The sequence below is a fragment of the Chenopodium album genome, chromosome 19 (assembly GCF_948465745.1).
Source record: "Chenopodium album chromosome 19, dcCheAlbu1.1, whole genome shotgun sequence".
In the NCBI taxonomy this organism is placed as follows: domain Eukaryota; kingdom Viridiplantae; phylum Streptophyta; class Magnoliopsida; order Caryophyllales; family Amaranthaceae; genus Chenopodium; species Chenopodium album.
In genome coordinates, this window is record NC_137852.1 from 28265552 (window position 1) to 28287679 (window position 22128).

Genomic DNA, 22128 nt, shown 5'->3' on the forward strand with positions numbered 1-22128 from the left:
ATTTTGTTGCACGTCCTTATTCCGTCATTTGCCTATTTACACCCCCATGAAATGTGTAGTAGTGCATTTGACAAGCTCTTGCGTGCGTTGAATTATTATTTCCTAGAGCGGTCTCGCTTAGACGTTAAACAAGCCTTTGCGGGAAGTAACCCGTGTTTTATTGCTTTCATTTTCTTTTGTTTTTAGATTAGATTTTCTCTCATGGACGTGTTTGTGTTCCTTGCTAGGTACACAACTTGATATACTCTTGCGCATTGGTGATGATCAAGAATCAAGGAAATGTGCCTCAACTTACCTATCATGTGGAATTCAAGCCTTGTTTGTAGAGATTGTGGCTCACATGAGGTTATTTCGGGTTTTTTGTGTGATTTTTCATTTATCCCATATCCGGTAATATCCTTCTTTTCCCTCTCTCTCTTACTTATTGTGACTTGAAGATCATGTGTTGGTAATGTTGGATTAATTTTTCCTTGTTTTCCCCTCCTTGGTTTCATCGTTTATGATTTGAGAGCTTGGTTTCATTCAAGTTTGGGGGAGGGTATTCTATCATGTTTGGTGGGATGTTGATTCATATATGCCATGCACGTGAGTATATGCATTTCCATGTTTTTCATGCTTTTGGAAAATCCATAAATATTTTTGTTTACTTCAAGGCAAGTTTAGCAAAATGTGTTTTGTTTGTTCTTAATTGGACATTATATCTTTTGGATTTGTTTACTCTTGAATGCCTTTCTTCCTAAGTGGTTAATGTGTGCACGGTTTGAGAGTGTCATTGGTTGACTCTAGGATATTACATGCTAAGGTAGCCGGGTTAAGAACTTTTAGGGCGCCATGAAGCCCTAGTTCACGTGGTATGTGGTAAGATGGTGTTGCTCTCTATAGTGGATTTGGCACCCTTAGTTGGTATTTGCTTAGTTATAATCCCGTGTGAGGTAACATTGTTCTAGCCTTCATCACTTTGTTGTGTGGCGCATTTGGATCCTTAGCTATGCATGTCTTGATCCTTGTTTTGACTTATAGCTCCCAAGATCGTGACCGAAGCACTCTAGGGGAGGAAAAGGGCACTTCTTTCTCATTTTTCTTTATCTTGTTTTTATTTTGTTACAAATTTGATTTTCTATTTTGCATAAACCTACTTGCTAACCAATTTGAGCCTTATGTTTCCCGCTCTTGTTTAAACCATGTTACAAACCTAATGGCCTATGTTTACCAACCCTTTTAGTTAGTGAAGCATTGGCATGTGAGGTTTGAGTTTTGAGAATGTTGATCATAGACAAGATGCATTTTGAGATTTGGTTAGAGTTGAGCTTGTAAAGTAATATGCAAATTTATGGAAATCAAATGAAGTTTCAAGAAAAAGCCGTCCAAAGTTAAAAAGGCAAGGACATTGAATAAAGTTAAAAAAAAAAAAAAAAAAAAAAAAAAAAAAAGTGAAAAAAAAAAAAACAAAAACAACAAAAATATTTTAGTTGGTTTCATTTTCTTCCTTAGTTTAAGCATTGAGGACAATGCTTTGTTCAAGCTTGGGGGGGGATTTTTTGTGTTTGTGTTGAATAAGCTTGGGGGAATGGCATTAGTGGTATTTTTGCTTGATATTTAGTGAATTCTTGAGTTATTTTTGAGTGTCGGCCGCACTTTTTGCTTCACTTAGGAAATATCACCAAATTTTAAATTTTTACCCCGCCTTAACCCTTAGCCTTACGTTATAACCAATAAAAAGACCCTTAGACTCTAGTGGGTTAGGTCAAAAGAACGGTGGAGGGAGATAGATTTCAAACCTATGAAAAGAGTATGCATAGTTGAGACGTCGGGATTACCTTCTCAAAGTTTTTCATTTCTTTATCTTTTTCCGGTTCCTTCGTGGAATCTTGAGAAGCTAGCTTAAGGGTTGATTTGAAGCTAGTAAAGAGAACGTGGCCCGATTGGTTGGGGCTAGGGTGGATTGAGTCCTAAGTAGTTCTCTATGCTTAGCATGTGTTATGTTTCAATCAACCATTGACATCTTGGAACGTGCATACATTTGTCCATTTAGAAAGGTTTGCATTCATTAGTACTTGTCCCTATCTCTTGTCCATATATAACCTTGTGTTTGCTTTTTCTCTTCGTGTTTCTCTTCCTTTTCCTTTTGTTGCCTTGCCTTGGTTTTTCTCAAGAGTTGTGGGTTGAGCTCTTAGGAAACCCTCACGAGACCTCACTCGTCCTCATAGGCGACTTTGGGGTTTTAAGGGCTTGTTGTAGCTAAAAACAACCGTGATTCCTACGTTAGTGAGTTAGTGTACATTCTTTCTCCTTGTTTCTATTTTGTTTCTTTTGCTTCCAATAATTTTCCTCTTGTTCTCTTTTGCTCTAGCTTTGCTCGAGGACGAGCAAAGGTTTAGCTTGGGGGAATTTGATGAGTGACATTTATGTCGCTCCTAGGATAGTGTTTATGCCTTGTTTTAGCTTGTCTTAGGGTGTTTTGTAGTTGTTTTGTTCAAATAATGCGTGCATGCATGTCTCGATGTGTTTTATAATGAAATCGCGTATATTCCTTAATGCTTGCTTTCATTGCGTGTTTGCACCGTTCCCTATACCTTATTGCTTCCCTTGGTGTTTGTGCTTAGGTATTTAAAGTCTAGGATTGCAAAGAAGAAGCCAAGGAAGCATGAGAGAAGAATCGAAGAAAGGCCAGAGTGTGCGGGCGCGCAGCCCTGTGAGAACCCGCGCAAAACTGGCAAAATAGCAGAAGCAAGGCAGAAAGTTTTGCGCGGCCTGTGCGCGACATGTGCGCGGGCGCACACCAACACTGCGCGGGCGCGCAGCTACAGTGCGCGGGCGCGCAGCCATCAGTGCGGGCGCACACACCAAAGCACAAGCGGCGCAACCCTCAAACGCGCGGGCGCGCAGCTGCCTTGCGCGGGCGCGCAACGTGTCTTGCGCGGGCGCGCAGCGTGTCCTGTTCAGCATTTTTGCGCGATTCTTTATATATTGCGGGGCTTGTTTTGCACAGGACGTCTTCATTTTTCATTCTTTCTCCCTAGTTTTAGGAGAGCTTCTCTCTCTAGGTTTAGTTTAGGATTAGTGTAGTTTAGAGAGAGAAAGTGAGGGGCTTCACCATTGTTGATTGTAGCTTGGATCTTGAAGAAGAAGATTGATCATCTTGTTTGTAGACTTCCATCTTCAATCAATGAGAATCTCTAACTCTCTCTCCTCTATTTTTATTTGCTTTCTTTTGATTATTGTTTTTGTTGTTGGTATTGCTTATTAATCATGTTGATTCTTGATTATTTGTTGATTAATCTAGTTGTTATCATGATTAGTGAGTAATTCCCCCATTAAGGGGATGGTGGTGGTGTAGTTGAATCTTGAGCATGTTCTAGGGTTTAGAGTTGATTTATTGTGATTAAAGTCTTTATATGCTTGATGTTCTTCAATCTACTTGCAAAATGCATGTTGTTAGTTGATTGGGAGTGAATCTTTGCTAACATGAAACGGAAGTTGACTTAGCTAAGTTCATTTATATCGATTGTTATTTGATAGTACCTCCTAGTATATGGTTCTAATGTGGAAACATAGAGGCTATGTTAGGAGAAGCCGATTAGCCCCGGAAGGCGGTTAGATTGGACCTTACTTCGATATTCAAGCATGTTTAGTTCATAATTAATTCAACTTCTATGCCTTTGTTTATGTTCAAGTGAATGCTATACCTAAACCGTTTCCCTTAATGTTTTATTTCTTGTTTTAGCATATTTAGACTTTATTTTATTTTTCTCCTATTCCGGACTAGCTTAATTGTCGATAACATTTTGTGGTGTTTATCCGTTCTCTGTGGTTCGACCCCTATGCTTGCCTTATACTCGTATTAGGTTTGTTTAGGTGTATAAATTGTATTTGATCTAGGTGTAGTCGTTTGACGACGCGATTATTCCCTCATCATTGATCATAAACAAGAAGCACTTTGAGATTTGGTTAAAGTTGAGCTTGTGATGAATGATGCAATTCATGAAAATCAAATGAAGTTTCAAGAAAAAGCCGTCCATAATTTGAAAAAGGCAAGGACAATGAATAAAGTTAAAAAAAAAAGAGAAAAAAAAAATTGAAAAGAAAAAAAAAAACAAAAACAACAAAAATATTTTAGATGGTTTCATTTTCTTCCTTAGTTTAAGCATTTAGGACAATGCTTTGTTCAAGCTTGGGGGGAATATTGTGTGTTTGTGTTGAATAAGCTTGGGGGAATGGCATTAGTGGTATTTTTGCTTGGTATTTAGTGAATTCTTGAGTTATTTTTGAGTGTCGGCCGCACTTTTTGCTTCACTTAGGTAATTTAACCAAATTTTAAATTTTTACCCCGCCTTAACCCTTAGCCTTACGTTACAACCAATAAAAAGACCCTTAGACTCTAGTGGGTTAGGTCAAAGAACGGTGGAGGGAGATAGAATTCAAACCTATGGAAAGAGTATGCATAGTTGAGACGTCGGGATTACCTTCTCAAAGTTTTTCATTTCTTTATCTTTTTCCGGTTCCTTCGTGGAATCTTGAGAAGCTAGCTTAAGGGTTGATTTGAAGCTAGTGGAGAGAACGTGGCCCGATTAGTTGGGGCTAGGGTGGATTGAGTCCTAAGTAGTTCTCTATGCTTAGCATGTGTTATGTTTCAATCAACCATTGACATCTTGGAACGTGCATACATTTTTCCATTTAGAAAGGTTTGCATTCATTAGTACTTGTCCTTATCTCTTGTCCATATATGAGCTTGTGTTTTGCTTTTTCTCTTTGTGTTTCTTTTCCTTTTGTTGCCATGCTTTGGTTTTTGTCGAGAGTTGTGGGGTAAGCTCTTAGGAAACCCTCACGAGACATCACTCGTCCTCATAGGCGGCTTTGGGGTTTTAAGGGCTTGTTGTAGCTAAAAACAATCGTGATTCCTACGACAGTGAGTTAGTGTTCATTCTTTTTCCTTGTTTCTATTTTGCTTCTTTTGGTTTCAATAATTCCATCTTGTTCTCATTTGCCTTAGCTTTGCTCGAGGACGAGCAAAGGTTTAGCTTGGGGGAATTTGATAAGTGACATTTATGTCACTCCTAGGGGTAATGTTTAGGTTATTTTCGTGTTTCTTTTCCCTTATTTTACCTTTTATTCTCTTGTTTTCTTTTTAATAAAGTTTCTTGTTTATTTCTTAGTTTTAGTATGTTTTTTTTTAATTTCTTTATTTAGTTGGTTTCTAGTTTATTTTCGTATTTTATGTGCTTTTGTTTTATTTTATTTGGTTCCTTTCCTTTGTTACTTTCATAGTTTTATTTAGTTTTAAGTTTATTTTATTTACTTGTACAGGTTTATGTCTTTATTAGTTTTAGTTTTATTTCTCTTATTTCTATTTTTACTTTTATTTATTTTTATTAGTTTAGTGTTACTTCTATTTTTCTATTTTATTTTATTTGTTTCTATTTTATTTATTTTATTTTATTTGTCTTGATTTCTCCTCGGTTTTTGTGTCTAGGGTCCCGAGTTTCATGTCAAGTGAGTTCGGAACTCGGGAACAAGTCAATGTGTGTGAAGTTCTTTGCTAGCTGCTGACTGTTGCCCACCTTAACCTTCACCCCACCATCTACTATCCTCCACCACACCAACTAAACACCAATTCCCCTGCTCTCTCATTTACCCTGCTGCCCATCCACGCATCTCCCCTATCCCTCTCACTCCCCTGCTTCACCCCATCAACAACAACAACAACAACAACAACTAACACCACCACGGTTCACCACCTCTGCCACCATCTCCTCCACACAAACCGACTCCAAAACACCAACACGCAACCCTCACTCACTCAACAACAGCAACTGCAACAACAATAGCCGTCACACCGACACCACCCAACACCCCGCAACAACCAAACCAAACAACATCTTCCACCAATTTGTACCTCCCCCAATCAAACACCACACACACCAGCACCCACCACGCAAACCACCATCAGCACCAATTCACAACCGGACCACCTCCAATTCATCCCCGACACACCACACTCACAGCATCGCAGCCACCAATCAAAGCCTCCACACACAGCAGCGCAACCAACACCACAGCCATTACCTCCAATCACCACCACTGAACCACCATCAACAACCACCGCAACAGAGCAGCCCGCAGCCCAGTCGCAAACTCCAATTCAGCTGGCCGCTCCATTCTTGGTTCAATTTTACCAATCTGAAGCAGAAGCTTAGAGCGGACGCTCCAATGGGTATGAGCGACCGCTCCATCTTTATCGAGTTTAATTGTACGGATTAATGAGCTTCAACGGTCATGATTGCTTCGATTAATCCAAAGGCCATGATTGAAGGTGATCGATGGTGATGATTTGAAGGTCCATGCGTGAATGGTGAGGATGAAAATTCAGAGCAGCAAGGCAAATGGAAGAAGGAGATTCGGGGGGCTGCTGTGTTTTGGGGGATTTGGGTTTTAATTATTTTCTTTTCTTTTTATTTTTTTTCCTTTTTCCTTTCTCTTTTATTATTTCTTTTTATTTTCTTTATTTATTTTTCTTATTTTCTTAGCTTAGTATTTATACCCATTTTTGGGGTAATTAGAAAGAACTTTTGAATGATCCATCTATTATTCTACTCTCTAATTAGTTTTGAGGAGAGCTTCTCTCTCTAGGTTTAGCTTAGGGTTAGGGTAGTTTAGAGAGAGAAAGTGAGGGTTTCAGCATTGTTGAACTTGGATTTTGAAAAAGAAATTGATCATCTTTTCTATTGATTTACATCTTCAATCAATGAGAATCTCTAACTCTCTCTCCTCAATTTTTATTGCTTTATTTTTATTATTGTTTTAGTTGTTGGTATTACTTGTTAATCATGTTGATTCTTGTTTATTTGTTAATTGATCTTGTTATTATCATGATTAGTGAGTAATTTCCCCATTAAGGGGATGTTTGTGGTGTAGTTGGATTTTGAGCATGTTCTAGGTTTAGAGTTGATTTATTTGTGATTAAAGCCTTTATATGCTTGATATTCTTTAGTCTTCTTGCAAGTGCACATTGTTGGTTGATTAAAGGTGAATCTTTGAAAACAAGGAACGGAAGTTGACTTAGTTAAGGTTCATTATTATCGATTGTTATTTGATAGTACCTCCTAGTATATGGTTCTAATGTGCAAGCATAGAGGCTATGTTAGGAGAAGCCAATTGACCCCGGAAGGCGGCTAGATTGGATCTTTTATTTCGATATTTGAGCATGTTTAGTTCATAACTAATTCAACTTCTATGCTTTTATTTATGTTCAAGTGAATGTTATACCTAAACCATTTCCCTTAATGTTTTATTTCTTGTTTTAGCATTTTTAGACTTTAGGTTATTTATCTCCTATTCCAGACTAGCTTAATTGCCGATAACATTTGGTAGTGTTTAATCGTTCTCTGTGGTTCGACCCCTATGCTTGCCTTATACTCGTATTAGGTTTGTTTAGGTTATATAAATTGTATTTGATCTAGGGATAGGCGATTGACGACGCGTTTATTCCTTTGTCATAATGTCATTCAGGTTGTAATACGCGGGTGCTACTTAGCAACGAGCAGCGACTGCCCTACTCCATGACATGATGCACAAAGAAGTTGAGGTCTATGTGGATGACATGATTGTAAAATTTAGGGATCGTCCAGGACACCAAATAGCCCTAAGAAAGTTCTTCGAAAGGTTAAGAAAATATTATATGAGGTTGAACCCCTCTAAATGTGGTTTTGGAGTAACCTCAGGAAAACTCTTGGGATATGTCATAAGCTCTAGAGGAATAAAGATAGACCCATCAAGGATTAAAGCAATCATGTCAATGCCATCGCCCAAAACCGAAAAGCGAATTCGGGGATTCATTGGTCGGTTGCAATACATAAGTAGGTTCATATCCAAGCTAACCACAATATGTGAACCAATATTCAAAAAACTCAAAAACAATATACCAGTTATATGGGACGATGAGTGTCAAAAAGCTTTTGAGAAGATCAAAGCCTATCTCGCAATTCCTCCTGTATTAGCTCCAGCACTCCCGGGGATACCTTTAAGGTTATACTTGACGGTTACAAAAGAAACAACGGGAGCTATGCATGCACACGAGGTATAAGATAAAGAAAATGCTATCTACTACCTAAGTAAAAAGATGCTCGAATATGAGACACGCTATACACCATTAGAGAAGTTGTGCCTCGCATTGGTGTGGGCCACGACCAAGTTTAGGCACTACATGCTTGTACACACAGTTTATGTAGTATCACGAATGGATCCCCTTAAGTACTTATTTGAGAGATCTACACTTAATGGGCGCATCTCAAGGTGGATAGTTAACTTAGCCCAGTTTGATATAAGATTCATGCCTCAAAAGGAAATTAAAGGATCAGTGGTATCGAATTTTCTAGCAGATTTCCCAATAGAAGATTCGACGCCAATAGAAGAGAACGAATTTCTAGATGAGAATTTAGTGATGACGGAAGATGATACATGGACCTTATACTTTGATGGAGTCTCGAACCAAAAGGTATGTGGCGTAGGAGTCCTATTAGTGTCACCCAAAGAGGAACATGTTCCCATCATTATAAAGTTAGATTTTGACGTTACCAACAACGCAGCCGAATATGAAGCATGCGTGGTAGTCCTCGAAACGGCTTTAGCCTTAGGTGTAAAGAAACTCTGGATTTTCGGAGATTCCTCTTTAATCATCAATCAAATCTCAAAAAGATGGAAGGTTAGGAGTGAAAGCTTAGCTCCTTACCAAACATATCTGGAAACCCTCACTAATCTGTTGGAAAAGGTGGAATACACCTATCTACCTAGAGAGGAAAATCAATTTGCCGATGCCTTGGCAAGACTAGCCTCAATGGTTAGAATTCCTAAGGAAATTGAGGAAATGCCTTTAACCATAGAGAAGAGGCACAAACCGGCATACATTCAAGTTGTAGAAGATAATGAAGTGATTCAAGAAGAAGAACAAGAGGAAGAACCATGGTACACAGACATACTTAACTATGTCACCAAAGGAGAATATCCTCCTCATGCTGACAAAGGGGAAAAACGAGCCCTAAGACTTTTGGCTTCCCAGTTTGTACTCATAGGAGATAAGTTACACAAAAGGGTACCTAAAGGTTGAGCTTTATTATGTGTAGGCAAAAAGGATGCTCAAAGAGCTATGAGAGATGTCCATGAAGGAATATGTGGAACACATGTTAATGGTAAGATGCTAGTCCAAAAGATAATGCGAGAAGGGTATTATTGGACTACCATGAATAAGGACTGTCATCAATACGTAAAAAGATGTCCCAAATGCCAAATTTACGCAAATTTGCAACATGTTCCACCATCTCTCCTCCTACACATACACTTCACCATGGCCTTTATCAACATGGGGGATTGACATAATTGGAAAAATTACACCTCCCGGGACAGGAGGTCATGAATACATGTTAGTCACAATAGATCATTTCACAAAGTGGGTAGTAGAACAATCATATGCTAAACTCACCGCAAAACATATAGCACTCTTTATCGAAAGAAACATAATTTGTCGATATGGAGTCCCACATAAAATGATAAGTGATAATGGAACTCACTTTCAAGCTGAATGTAAAGTATTGCTGCAAAAGTATGGTATTCAACATCACCATTCTTCCCCTTATAGATGATGTGTGTCATAAATGGCACACATTTGATGAGCATTTAGCTCCTTTTTGTCCTCTTTTCATTGTTTTCTTGCTCAATAAATGCTCGGTTTTATGCTTTCTCTCTCTTTTCTACCTTTCTATGGTTTTATAGTATTTTCTCCTTTATTTCTTTTATTTTCGTTATTTTAGTTGTTTTCTCTTTACTTTAGATTTTATAGATTTAGTTTTATTTTATTTTAGTTTATTTGATTTTATTTTCATTTCATTTTCTTCACTTTATTTTATTTTCATTTTATTATATTTTCTTTCTTTTATTATTTTCATTTTCATTTTATTTCTTTTACTTTTATTTGTCGGTTTCAGTTTTATTTTACTTTATTTTATTTCTCAGTTTTATGTGTGTTTTGTAGGTGTTTGTTCCAAGTTCATTTTGGTGCTAGCTACTGCATGGTTTAGCGTTCATCACCATCATGGTGATGATGGTCATGGTGATTATAGTAGGCAAGAACTTCTTCCAAGCTTCCCCTGTTCCCGCACTTCATGCAACTCCGCAATTCCCCTGCCTTCCCCTGTTTTCCAGCCACCACACACGCAACACAAGCAGCCACACCCACCTGCAATTAACACCAAATCAGCCTCCCCTGTTGCTCCTTTTTATTCCACCAACACTCACTCCCTCACCTCGCATCTACCACCTGCTGCCACGCATTTCAGCCACCATCCACCACGCAAACACCAACAACAACCCCCAATTTCCACCAATTCGCGCCACCAATCGAACCCCTGCTTCAGTTCCACACCACGCAACTACAACAATAATTATTCCGCAACCTCTAGCCTCCAGTTGCGCCAACCAGCCTCCCTCAAAGCAACTCCGAGCAGCATCGCCGCCGCAGCACCGCCTCCAATTGAACCTCCAGCAGAGCAGCCTCGAACCTCAGCAGGTGCGGGCGCACAATCAACGAGTGCGGCTGCACCCAGCTGGGTATTGCTTGGACCGTTGATCGGTGATGATGTGCGGCTTTGATAATGGTGTGCTGATGATGATAGCCGTGAGAAGCATGGGATCATTTCCCATTTGGAGGAGTAGCAACTCGTGCTTTCCATTTCTTTTTTTTATTTCTTTTATTTTTGATTTCTTTTTATTTTAGTTTTCTTTTATTTTCCTTTTAATTTTCTTAATCATTTTACTTTCTTTTCTTTTCTTTTCTTTCACTTTCTTTTCCATTTTATTTTCTTTTCTATTTTATTTTCTTTTACTCTTGTATTTATAAATACCCATTTTTGGGTAGAGAGAAAAAAAAGTAGAATTAGATTAGAATTACAATTAGATCATTTTCCTAGCTTAGTTGAGAGCTTCTCTCTCTAGTTTAGGGTTAATTTTAGGAGTAGATTTTAGAGAGAGAAAGTGAGGAATTTCAATGGTGATTGAGAGATTGAAGATCCAATGGTGACAATTGTATTGGAGATCTACTCTATTATCAAAGAGCATTTCTAAACTCTATCTCATTTATTGCTTTGTTTAATATTCATTGTTTGGATTGTTGATTTTGATTGGAATTTTATGATTTGCTGATTGATTTTGGATATTCATGTTTGTATTGATAGAATTGATGATAATGTTTGAGTAGTTGTTTGGTTAGGGATTTAGTGAAGCTTATGATGTAATGAATTGATGTAAATTGGGGATAATTGATGGAGTTCATGATGTGATTAAACTTGGTTGATTGATCATGTGCATGTGTGTGATTAATTAGAGAGTAGCTAACTTTGATTATTGCACTAGATTGCATTGTAAGTTCACATTGATACGGACCATTGATTTGTGGCTTGCATTTACACGATTGAGGTGTCTTGTGATGTTTCCTAGCTAGAGTTTATCGTAGTTGACGCTAGTTAGACCTCTAGGAGAATAGCTTGATATGCTCTTTTGGTTGCGTGATTGACTTTCCCTCGCATTGCTTAACTTAGTCGACTTTCCATTCCAATTTGCATTGTTCATTGCTATCATAAGTGAATCCTAATCCCTAGCTCTTTATTTGTTTGGTTTCCTCGTTTTAGTAGTTGTTAGAGTCATCTTTTACCCCTCGTCTTCGACTTAGCTTAGGCACATAAGTGAAAGCATTTAGACATTACCGTTCCTTTGGGTTCGACCCTTGACTTACCTCTATACTTGTATTTAGGTTTGTTGAGTGTTTATAAATTTTGTTTGGCTTAGGGAGAATTAGCCCAACGACCTAGTTTTCCCCACGTCAATAGACCTCAAGCAAATGGAGCAGTTGAGGCCGCTAATAAGAATTTAAAGACTATCATCGAGATAATGACCGAGAATTATAAAGATTGGCCTAACAAACTCCACTTTGCACTGTGGGGCTATAACACGTTAATCCGAACATCAACAGGAAATACGCCATTCAACCTAGTATATGGAATGGATGCTGTACAACCTTTGGAATTAGAAATACCTTCTCTACGAATTGCGTTAGAAATTAAACTCGATGAAGTCGAATGGACTAGAGCACGGTATGAAGAGCTAATTCTACTTGATGAAAGACGACTAGATGCTCTACATCATACCCAATGCTATCAAACTCGTATGGCTAGACACTTCAACAAGAAGGTCAAGACTAGAAATATCAAGGTTGGGGACTTGGTATTAAAAGCACTAAGAAAAAATGTTTTGGACCCAAGAGGCAAGTTTAGGCCTAATTGGTCCGGACCATACATTGTCAAAACAATCTTGTCAGGAGGCGCAGCTAAATTAACTGACATCGATGGCAATGAGTTTTCGAACATTACAAATCTTGACCAACCTTAAGAAATAGGACCCACAATTACTTGAGTAAAACACTCGAGAGAGCTACGTTTGGCCTGATTCCTTAAGCAAAGGATACGTAGGCAACCCTTAAAAGGGTGCGGCCACTTTAATCTTCTAAAAATCTCGCGTCCCAGAGTTAAAATATTCATGACTGCAGACGACAATTCTGTCGCCCGGCGATAGAAGGAAAACACCGGCGACAGAAGTTTAGCTAGTAGCGCTAATTTTCTGCGAGTGTCTGGACAAAATCCGAGCATTTTGGAAATTTTTTCGACTTCCGTACTCGAAGAAACCTTCTGGAACTAAATAATTTAATTGTTTTCATTACTTTAAATATAAAGTTAATTTAAATAAAAAGCTGAAATTTTATTGATTAATAAAAAATTACATTATTGATAATGAAAAGCTTAAAGAAATTAACTTAAAACAATATAAATGGTCTAATAAATCAAAGGAAAATCAATGCTCTAATCTTCCTTTTCTTTCTTAATTCTTTTCCAATTTTTGTCCGCATTTTCTTCTTCTTCATCCATCATCTTTGCTAGGAGGCACCCATTAGAGGATCTGCATTCTATTTTGGTGTAGATGGTATCTCTCTCCGCTAAAACTTCATGCTTCTTCTCCACCCAAACTTTCTTTTCTGTAGAGTCAAGTTTTCTTTTTCCTTTGTCTTTTTTAGAGCTCTTCTTTTCAGGCATAATAGGAGTCTTAAACTCACTTCTTTCACCTAGGCGCTCTTTAGCAGGAGCTTTCTTATCTCCCAGACGAGTGTTCACATTGGTCTTCTCAACTTTGACTTGGTTTTTCTGAGATCTTCCATCAAGCCATCGCTTCACACTATTGGACAAAGAGGGTGGAACCTTATGGGTAATCACACTAGACGAAAATATGAATTGGCCACCGGTTCAAAACCTACCAATGCCACCGGTTTTGAACCGGTAGTCATTTGGGGGGTGGCAACACTCCAAAGCAAGGCCACCGGTTCAAAACCGGTGGCAAAAAGGGGTATTGCCACCGGTTAACCGGTGGAAATAACATGTATACATAATAATCTTTTTTTTTTTGTCTTTTTCAAAAAGAAATATAACAGAACAATTCAGTCATAAAAAATTACAAACATCAAAATATAAATCAAACAATATCAATCTATATAATCGAAATTTTATTTACAATATAAATCAATAAAATTGATCAATTACAACATATAAATAAAAAAAAAATTACAATTTAAATCAAAAACAATATTCCTGCATCATGATTCTTCGATTAAGATCTAAATCAATGTACCTGCATCAACCAAAACAAAAAATAAATAGACTAATATACATAAGCTGCGAAAAAAAAAACAAAACTCAAAACACTATACTTGCTCCCCACTCAATATTCTCCTTGTGCCACATGTCCTCACCCACTTGCTCCCATAATCCCATGATTCCCCTAATCAACGGCCCTATGGCCCGATCCTAGCCACGAGCCTAGCCCGAGCCCATCCCGCTCCAAGCTGCGGGCTGCCGCTGTGCACGCACTTGGTGCGGGCATGCTGATGCTATGGCACGGCTGCTGTTGTGCTAGCGACCATAGCCGCGGCAGCTATCTGCTGCACGCACCACGTGTTGCGGCTACTAGCCGCTGCTGGCCGTGGCTGCTAGCATGGTGCACTAGCAAGCACCAGCCAGCCATGCTAGGCTCGGCTTGGTGCTTGCTAGCCACCTTTGCTAGGGCATTTTTGCCCCTAGCATTCGGATGCTCGAGGCACTCCATGCTAGGGGTATTTTGGGAATATGGTCAACTTATTATTATTTTTGCGCGTCTCGTCTTTTATTATTTTGACTCGACTTCCGACTATCGCTTTCGACGCTCCAAGCTCGAATCACTGACAACTAAACATTTAACACTCGGGCGACGAATTAATTTCTTCTGAATTAATTCGTCGAGCCGGTTCGTATATTTTGCTTGGGTGTGACCCGAAGGATTCAGTCAAGATTAAGCTGTAATATTAATTATATTAATATTACTGATCGGAAGCGGCCTCCACCCTGGCATTCCGATCACTTGACCTTGCTGAATATATTAGCTTTCTAATAATTCTGAACCCGCTATCAGAATAATACACTTGTTCGAAAGACACCATTCCTTTCAATCTCCCACTTGTCCTTCCGGACAAGTGTGCATTTAGTGTATAGCCCCTTTCCTATGTCTCTTCATATCCCTTCATGAACTACAGAGTAAGATTACTCGTCATCTTTGTTACGTCCAGAAGTGTTTTTCGAAATCCGAGTTTGACTGTCAATAAGCAGATGATTTCTAAAATCCATCTAAGCACGGCCATGGATTTTGACAGTATCGCTCTTCGAGAGGCCTTGTAAACAACAAGACATGTTCCCTATTGTTAGTAGGGGGACATTTCCAGTCTTGTAATGTAGCTTCTCTTACAAAGAGGACTCACCCGCTTGATATCTGTCTTTATAATCCCCAGTTACGGCAGACGTTTGGCGGATACCAAAGCGAACCAATACTCAAACAAGAGATCTCCCACTACTCATGGTCAAAGGAAAAGAGTTCCGATAGTAATAATGAGAAAATACTTATGACGATTTTTTAAGTCTCTTAAAGTATCCTCATAGGTCGATCCAGTATGGTTCTAAACCAATACCTGTGCAAATGATTTATATCCTCATAGCACAAGAAACAGTGCTTTAAATCATACTACATGTTTTGGGGTTTTTTGTCCCTCGGGAGAGTTACAACTCGAAGACTGGTCCTGCTTGCTCTGTACCTGCAAAATCAACGGAGACACCAGTTGGGTGGTGCTCCGCCTCCAACGCTCAATTTAGTAACTTGAAGGAGAGTAAAAGGTGCGGAAATTAAGGTGGGGATCTGCTTGGATTCCAAGCTCGGTTGTCTCTATCAAAGGGACAGTTTGTAATGAATGAATGAACCTTGTATCAAAAAGGACCTCCCTCCAAAAGAGGGGAATCTCCCTATTTATAGGGTCCTTGGGAATTGTGCCCCTGATTAGGGTATCGAACCCTAATCATTGGTGGGCTGCGCCGTTTTACGGCTTTCTCGGGATTTGGGCCTGAAAGCCGACATTTTCCCCAAATATCTGGGATGACACGTGTCGGGCAGGGATAGGTCCACTTTGGACCATCCTGGGGTTGACACGTGTCGCCCTCTGATTGGGCCACTTGGCGGGGTAAAATTACCCTAAACATTTGCCCCTCACAGATGTGACGTGGCACGCCGCGTGGCATCTGTGACACGTGTCACTCGCTGAATGGTGGTAATTTTACCGCCAAAATTTACTGTTTAACTTCTGGGTAAATTACGGAGTTGCCCCTCCTTTTACCCTCTATATATAGCCGTTTACCCTCAGAATCTTGCCACACTTCACAAAAATTTCAGAGTAAACTTAGAATCTTGAAAGAGAGAACAGAAATCATCCGTCTGAGTCAGGCGCAAATTCGAAGAAACTCAGCCGCACCACACACAGGCGGAACCGTCTACCTTCAGATATCAAATCTAAAGGTACCGTCTCTGACTCTTTCAGCTCTTTTTTCATTTTTCCGTTTGTATATATTCCTTGCAATAAATGGATTCATCACCAACACACACGGCACAACCTAGGGTAGAATCCAGCCGTTCACCAGGGACGGCTGAGTCTAGGACTGGTAGTGCCGTCTCTGGGTGTTGGGACCACCCTCATGCTTGGATTCCGACCATCTGCGCGTCTGTGCAGGACACAATGGCTCGGATTAAGCAGACGGCACGAGATCCAAATTACAGAAGCGATGACTCAGGCGATCAAACGTCTGAGGGGGGAGACGTCTGGCTGTGGACACCAGACGGCTCCGGAGAGATCCCCTCCGCGTGGCCCCCCAACTCCTCCTGATTCCTTTTTGGAGGAGTGTGACCAAAGCGGGGAAGAGGACAATGACCAAGGCGGTGAGGAGGCCGCCTCAGCTTCTATTTCTTTGTCAGGGGAGGAGACGAGAAGGGTTGTTGACGTCTCTTCCTCTGAAAGCAGTGACGATCTTCCCCCGTTTGAGGATAGTGAGGAAGAAGAGAGGAAGACGTGGAAGGAGAAAGATGATCCCTTCAAAATCCACGTCTCCTCAAAAGACATTGACCTGATGGAGAAAAATCTTCCAAATTTCCTGAAAGCCCACCCAATGGGAGACGGGTGGAGTATAAGGGTGCCTCCCCCAGACGGCACCATTTCTTGGGAGGACACTGAACGCAACGCAAACGGCTACTTCGGCTGTTACGAGGCGGCGTTCAGGGCAGGTCTTCGCTTCCCCCTTCACCAGGCGGTGAAGGCAATTTTGAGAGGCTACGGCCTCGGAGTCTGGCAACTTTCCCCCAATTCTTGGGCAAACATTTTGGGGTACGTTGCCGCCTGTGAATTCCAAGGGGTTCACCCCGGCTGGGAAGCATTTGCCAAGATGCACTATCTCAGCCGCAACCCAGGCGGGTTCAGAGCGTGGTATACTCTGACCACACTCCCCCAATACATGATGACCTTGGATAAGGTTTCCAAATTCGACGGCTGGAAACACAGGTTCTACCTGTGCACGGCTCCCACCAGACGGGAGAACTACGAGCTCCGTCTGTACAATAAAAAGCCTGACCTTATGGGTCGGAAGTGCTGTCTTCCTCGAATTCCGGATGAGGACTTCGACAAAATAATTGAGGCTGATCTCTTCGGCCTCTCAGACGCAACCCTGTCAACCGGGGAAGTAATAAAGGTTCCAAAGAACTGGATCCCTAAGAGCGCCTGGTTCAGGGACGAGTGCTTCCTAGGCGCCTGCGGGCTAGGGCACATGTTTGATAGAAGTATGCGCCTGAATCATTTCCGTCTGGGGTACTTTTGTGTCGGAAATGAATTTCTTGTTAATGTTCTAACTGTTTTCCGTCTGACCTTGCAGGTGAAGCATTAAACATGTTGCCCGAAGAGAAGACACCCAGACGGTCCTCTGCCCAGATCCGCCGAGATTTGGCGGAAGCCCAGGCGCGTGAGCTCAGGGCCAAGGTAAACGCCTAACCTGCTTTTTGAGTTAACTTTCAAAGTTTCCTCACTTCGTCTGCTGACATTAAGTTGTCATTTTTTCAGGGAGGCAAGGTGGACAAGACGTTTGAGAGGAATCTCAAACGGGCTAGGGAGGAGACCCCCGTCTCTAACCCCAGCAAGTCCTCTAAGAAGGCCGCCTCCTCTGCTACTCCTACTGCCCCGCCTGGGAGGCAAATGAGAATAGGAGGGAGGAATGAGCAGGTGTCAGGCTCTCTTGTCCTAGACTTGGCCCATCCTCTTCCTGCAACCGGGAGGCTTTCAACGGCTGCCAGCGGCTCCCGCCTGGCCGGCTCTGCAGGTAAGAATCCCTTTGAATCCCCGCCTGAGCTGGGATGGCCGCTGCGAGTGAAATCACACTCCCAGCAAACGTCATCCTCAGACGGTCGGAACCAGATAGGCGCTGCTTTAGTAACCCAATCTGATGCTGATTGTGATGCAGATCAATCGCCTCGCTGGCCAGACGTCTAGAAGCATGCCAGGGCCATGCTGGACGCTGTAGGCAAACGGGATAAGGATGCTATCCCAGGGATTGAGACGTTCAATCTTGAACGCATCGTCACCCTTCTGGCTGAGGTAGTACACTTAACCAATTTTTTCAATGGCTATTTCTACACTCTTTCCCGCCTGCATCCTTAACCTTTATTTTTTGTAGGCCTTGCTGCGGGTAGACGGTCTCAAGCGCCCTTACACCCGCAAACGGGATGAGGTAAGACGGGCCAAGCAGTCCGCCTCAGTTGCCAATGATGTGTATATGCATTCCTCCATACTTAACGAACTTGAAACTAAAGCAACCCAAATGACGCAGGCGGCCAAAATTCAAGAGCTGGAGGCGGCACTGCAGACGGCCAACCAGAGGGCCGAGGCTGCAGAGGCGGCCCAGAAGCAGGCGGAGGTGGATCTCCCTAAGCTGAAGGAGGACCTCCAGAAGGCCCAAGAGAACCTCCAGGCTCTTCAAGGAGCTTCTTCAGAGAATGCTGATCTGAAGAAGAAGATATCCCAGATGGAGGAGGCGGCGGCTAAAGCTCGAGAGAACTTCCGAGCAACCCTCCAGGCGGAGCAAGACCGTCTGGTTGCTGAGATGGCCGCCGATAATGAGGCCATGATGAAGATCGCCTGGGATGCCTTGAATCCTGGAAAGGATTACGGCGTCTGGGCCCTGGCTCACAAGTATGCTGACGAAGTCGTCTACTTGCGAGAGAGAGGCGAGCCAGAGCCTGAGTCCTTCCTCGCCTGGGCTGAGACGGAACAACCGGAGCCTGAAACTCCAGAAGCTCCAGACGTTGAAATCCTTGAGGAGGGCGAGAGGAACCAGGAAGGGTCGTTGTAGTATAGTGGTAAGTATTCCCGCCTGTCACGCGGGTGACCCGGGTTCGTTCCCCGGCAACGGCGCCATTTTGACGTGGGGAAAACTATGTTGTTGAACTAATCCTCCCTACGGTCAAACAAATTTATAATCACTCAACTACCTAAATACAAGTATAGAGGTAAGTCAAGGGTCGAACCACTAGGAACGGTTATGTTCAAGTATTTCTAATTAACGCCTAAGCTAGGTCGAAGTCTAAGGTGAAAGGTAGCACTATTCTACTTCCTAAATCAAGAAGCAAACAAATGAAACACTAGGGAGTGGGGATCAACATGAATTCATGATAACCAAGCTAATTAGGGAGTCAAGCAATCCAAGCAATGCAAAGACAAATAGTAGGAGCAATTAGGGGCATTCAACTAATCATCTTCATACTTTCTAACATAGATTTCTCTAGTGTTAAAAAAATAGGAAGAAACATAATCAAATACTCAACCAATTATGATCAAATCAATATCAAGTGGCCATGTCAATCAATTCAATCATGCAATCAATGCTAGCAATCATGGTTAGCTACTCCAATCAACTAAGCAACATGCAAACCTCTATGAATCAATTTAATCACAACACAAGAACTACTCAAATTCCCAAATCAACCTAAATTCATCAAACACACATGTTTACCCAAACCCTAGCAAGTAAACTACTCAAGAAACATCATCATCAAATCTACTATCAACTATAGTGAACAAGAATCAACAAAATATCAAGAACAATTACTCTAATCAAACATCAAATATCAAAATCAAACCAAACAAACATCAAATTAAACAAAGCAATTGAATGAGATAGAGTTTAGAAATGCTCATTGATAATTAAGATGATCTCCAACACAATTGTCACACTTGCATCTTCAATCTCTCAATCACCATTGAAATTCTTCACTTTCTCTCTCTAAAACTACTCCTAAGCTAGCCTAATCTAGAGAGAGAAGCTCTCAACCTAAGAGAGAGAAAACTAAGCTAAAACTAAAGAATTACATGAATGAAGAATAAAGGAAACCAAAAACTATATAAACAAAAGGAGAAAAGAGGCTTAAAATCGTAAAAGACCCAGAAACCCGCGCCCGCGGAGAAATCGGCCGCACCCGCGGAGAAGAACGGACACCCCGATAGCCGCGCCCGCGGGGCCCAAGCCCGCGCCCTCGGGGAGCCCTCGGGACAACCGCGGGTGCTTACTGCCCAAAAACGGCAGTTTTGGTGCTGCAGCAACCCCGCGCCCGCGGGTGTTGTAGCCCGCGCCCGCGGCAGAATTTCAGGGCTAACTTTGGAAGGCTGTAACTCTCAATCTATGATTCGTATGAGGGCGTGCGACCTATCATTGGAAAGATCTTTAAGTCTAGTTTCCAACCCAACTTGAATCACATCAATCCGAGTTGTAGAACTTGAGATATGGCTGAAACAATGAACAAAGGTCCTATTTGAAACTTTGCAATCCTTCGTTTTCCTTTGTTTCAAACTCAAATTCAATTCCGAAAAGTGCATATTGATGCTAGTGGGTGCTATTTTCAAATTCCATGCATATAGCCCGCGACGTACCTACAAAACAACACAAAGAAACATAGAAGCAAGAGAAATAGCCGAGAAATGAATAAAATGATAAGAAAACCATTAAAAGCATGCATTTCTCTAAACTAACACAAAAACACGCGAATCGAGCATTATTCTCTAAAAACACGACATAAACGACTACAAAGGAGCATAGAAATATAAAGAAAACATAGCCTAAAGGTGCCATAAATGGCACGAATCAAATTCCCCCAAGCTAAACTTTTGCTCGTCCTCGAGCAAAACAAAATCCAACCCAAGGGAAAAATGATGACATTATTCAAGCAAATAAAGAAGCAAGAGAACTAGAGAAGATGGGAATATACACTAACTCACTTTCGTAGGAATCACGGTCAATTTTAGCAACTAAAGACAAGCCATTTAAACCCCTAGATCGCCCTAGAGGACGAGTGATGCTCTCGTAAGGGTATCCTAAGAGTTTACCCATAACTCTCATAATAATACAAACAAGGCAAAGCATGAAAAAGAAAACAAAATACAAGAAAAGAAAACAAATGTTCATGAAAGGACTTTTGCAAATGTACAAGCACAAGTGAATGCAAATCTTTCTAAACACGTAAGGGAGTGCACGCTATAAGATACCTAAGGTTGATTGAAACATAAATATGCTAAGCATAGGAACTAGTTATCACACTCCACTTTCATCCCAAACGGTCTTACCGCGTTCCCCCTACTAATCTCATATCTCCCCTTAGTGAGCATCTCATAGATTCTGCGAAGGAACCGGAAAAAGATCAAATTTTTAGGCTACTCGACATCTTGACTTCGCATCCCCTTTCCTTAGGTAATGACCCATGATTCCCTCCCCCGAATAATGACTCAACTTTCTAGGTCAAAAGGTCTTTCCCCAAGGTTGTAACGTAAGGCATAAAGGGTGAAGGTAGGCTAAAATTTTTAAAATTTGGCGGTTTTCCTAAAAAGTGAAGCAAAAGGGTGATCAATCCTTAACAACACGATCAAGAAATCACCAAACAAAAGCAACACCCCCAAGCTTATTTGAAGCTATACCCACAAGAAATATATACAAAAAGCGTAAACGCTTCTCCCCCAAGCTTAAATGAAGCATTGTCCTCAATGCTTAGAAGAAGAAAAGAATACATCAAAATATTTTTGAATTTTCACTTTTTCAATCAATTTTTTTTTTCTTTTTTGTTTTACTTAAACTTGCAATGTCCTCGCCTTTTGCTAAATTCGGACGGCTTTTTCTATAATGCAATTTATTAGTCCATGCCTTTTATGATTAAGGACGGCTTTTACTCATATACACTTGTCATTATTCACAAAGAAAACTTAACACAATCTTGCACTCATAAAAACCAAACATCCAACTTCACCACAACAAACTCCATCAAATATGGTCAATTTGCTTCACAAAAACAAGAAAAGAAAGAAAATGAAACAAAAGGCCAAAGATCTAAAGATGTGGCTTGAAAAGAAGGAAATAGGCTCAAATGGTTGCAAGAAGGCAAATGGAAACCCAAAAACAAATATGAAACAAACTAACCTAAAAATGAAAAATACCACCCCGAAAAAGGTGCCTTTGTCCTCCCTAGATAGCTCGGTCTCGGGTTTAAGAATCATACATCAAGCTTTATAGATTAGGCTTGCAAAGTCAAGGATCCATGCCGCTCATGCAAGAATATGATGAAAGCTTGAACAAATATAAATCTCACATGGTTGTAGCAAAAACTCACTAA

At 40.9% G+C, this 22128-nt stretch overlaps 1 non-coding gene across 1 annotated transcript; it reads left to right on the plus strand.

Moving 5' to 3' along the window:
• The first annotated feature begins 18817 nt into the window (after window positions 1-18817).
• TRNAD-GUC (transfer RNA aspartic acid (anticodon GUC)) lies at window positions 18818-18889 on the plus strand. The gene has a single exon. It is a non-coding gene; the product is annotated as a tRNA-Asp (tRNA).
• The last annotated feature ends 3239 nt before the right edge of the window (window positions 18890-22128 follow it).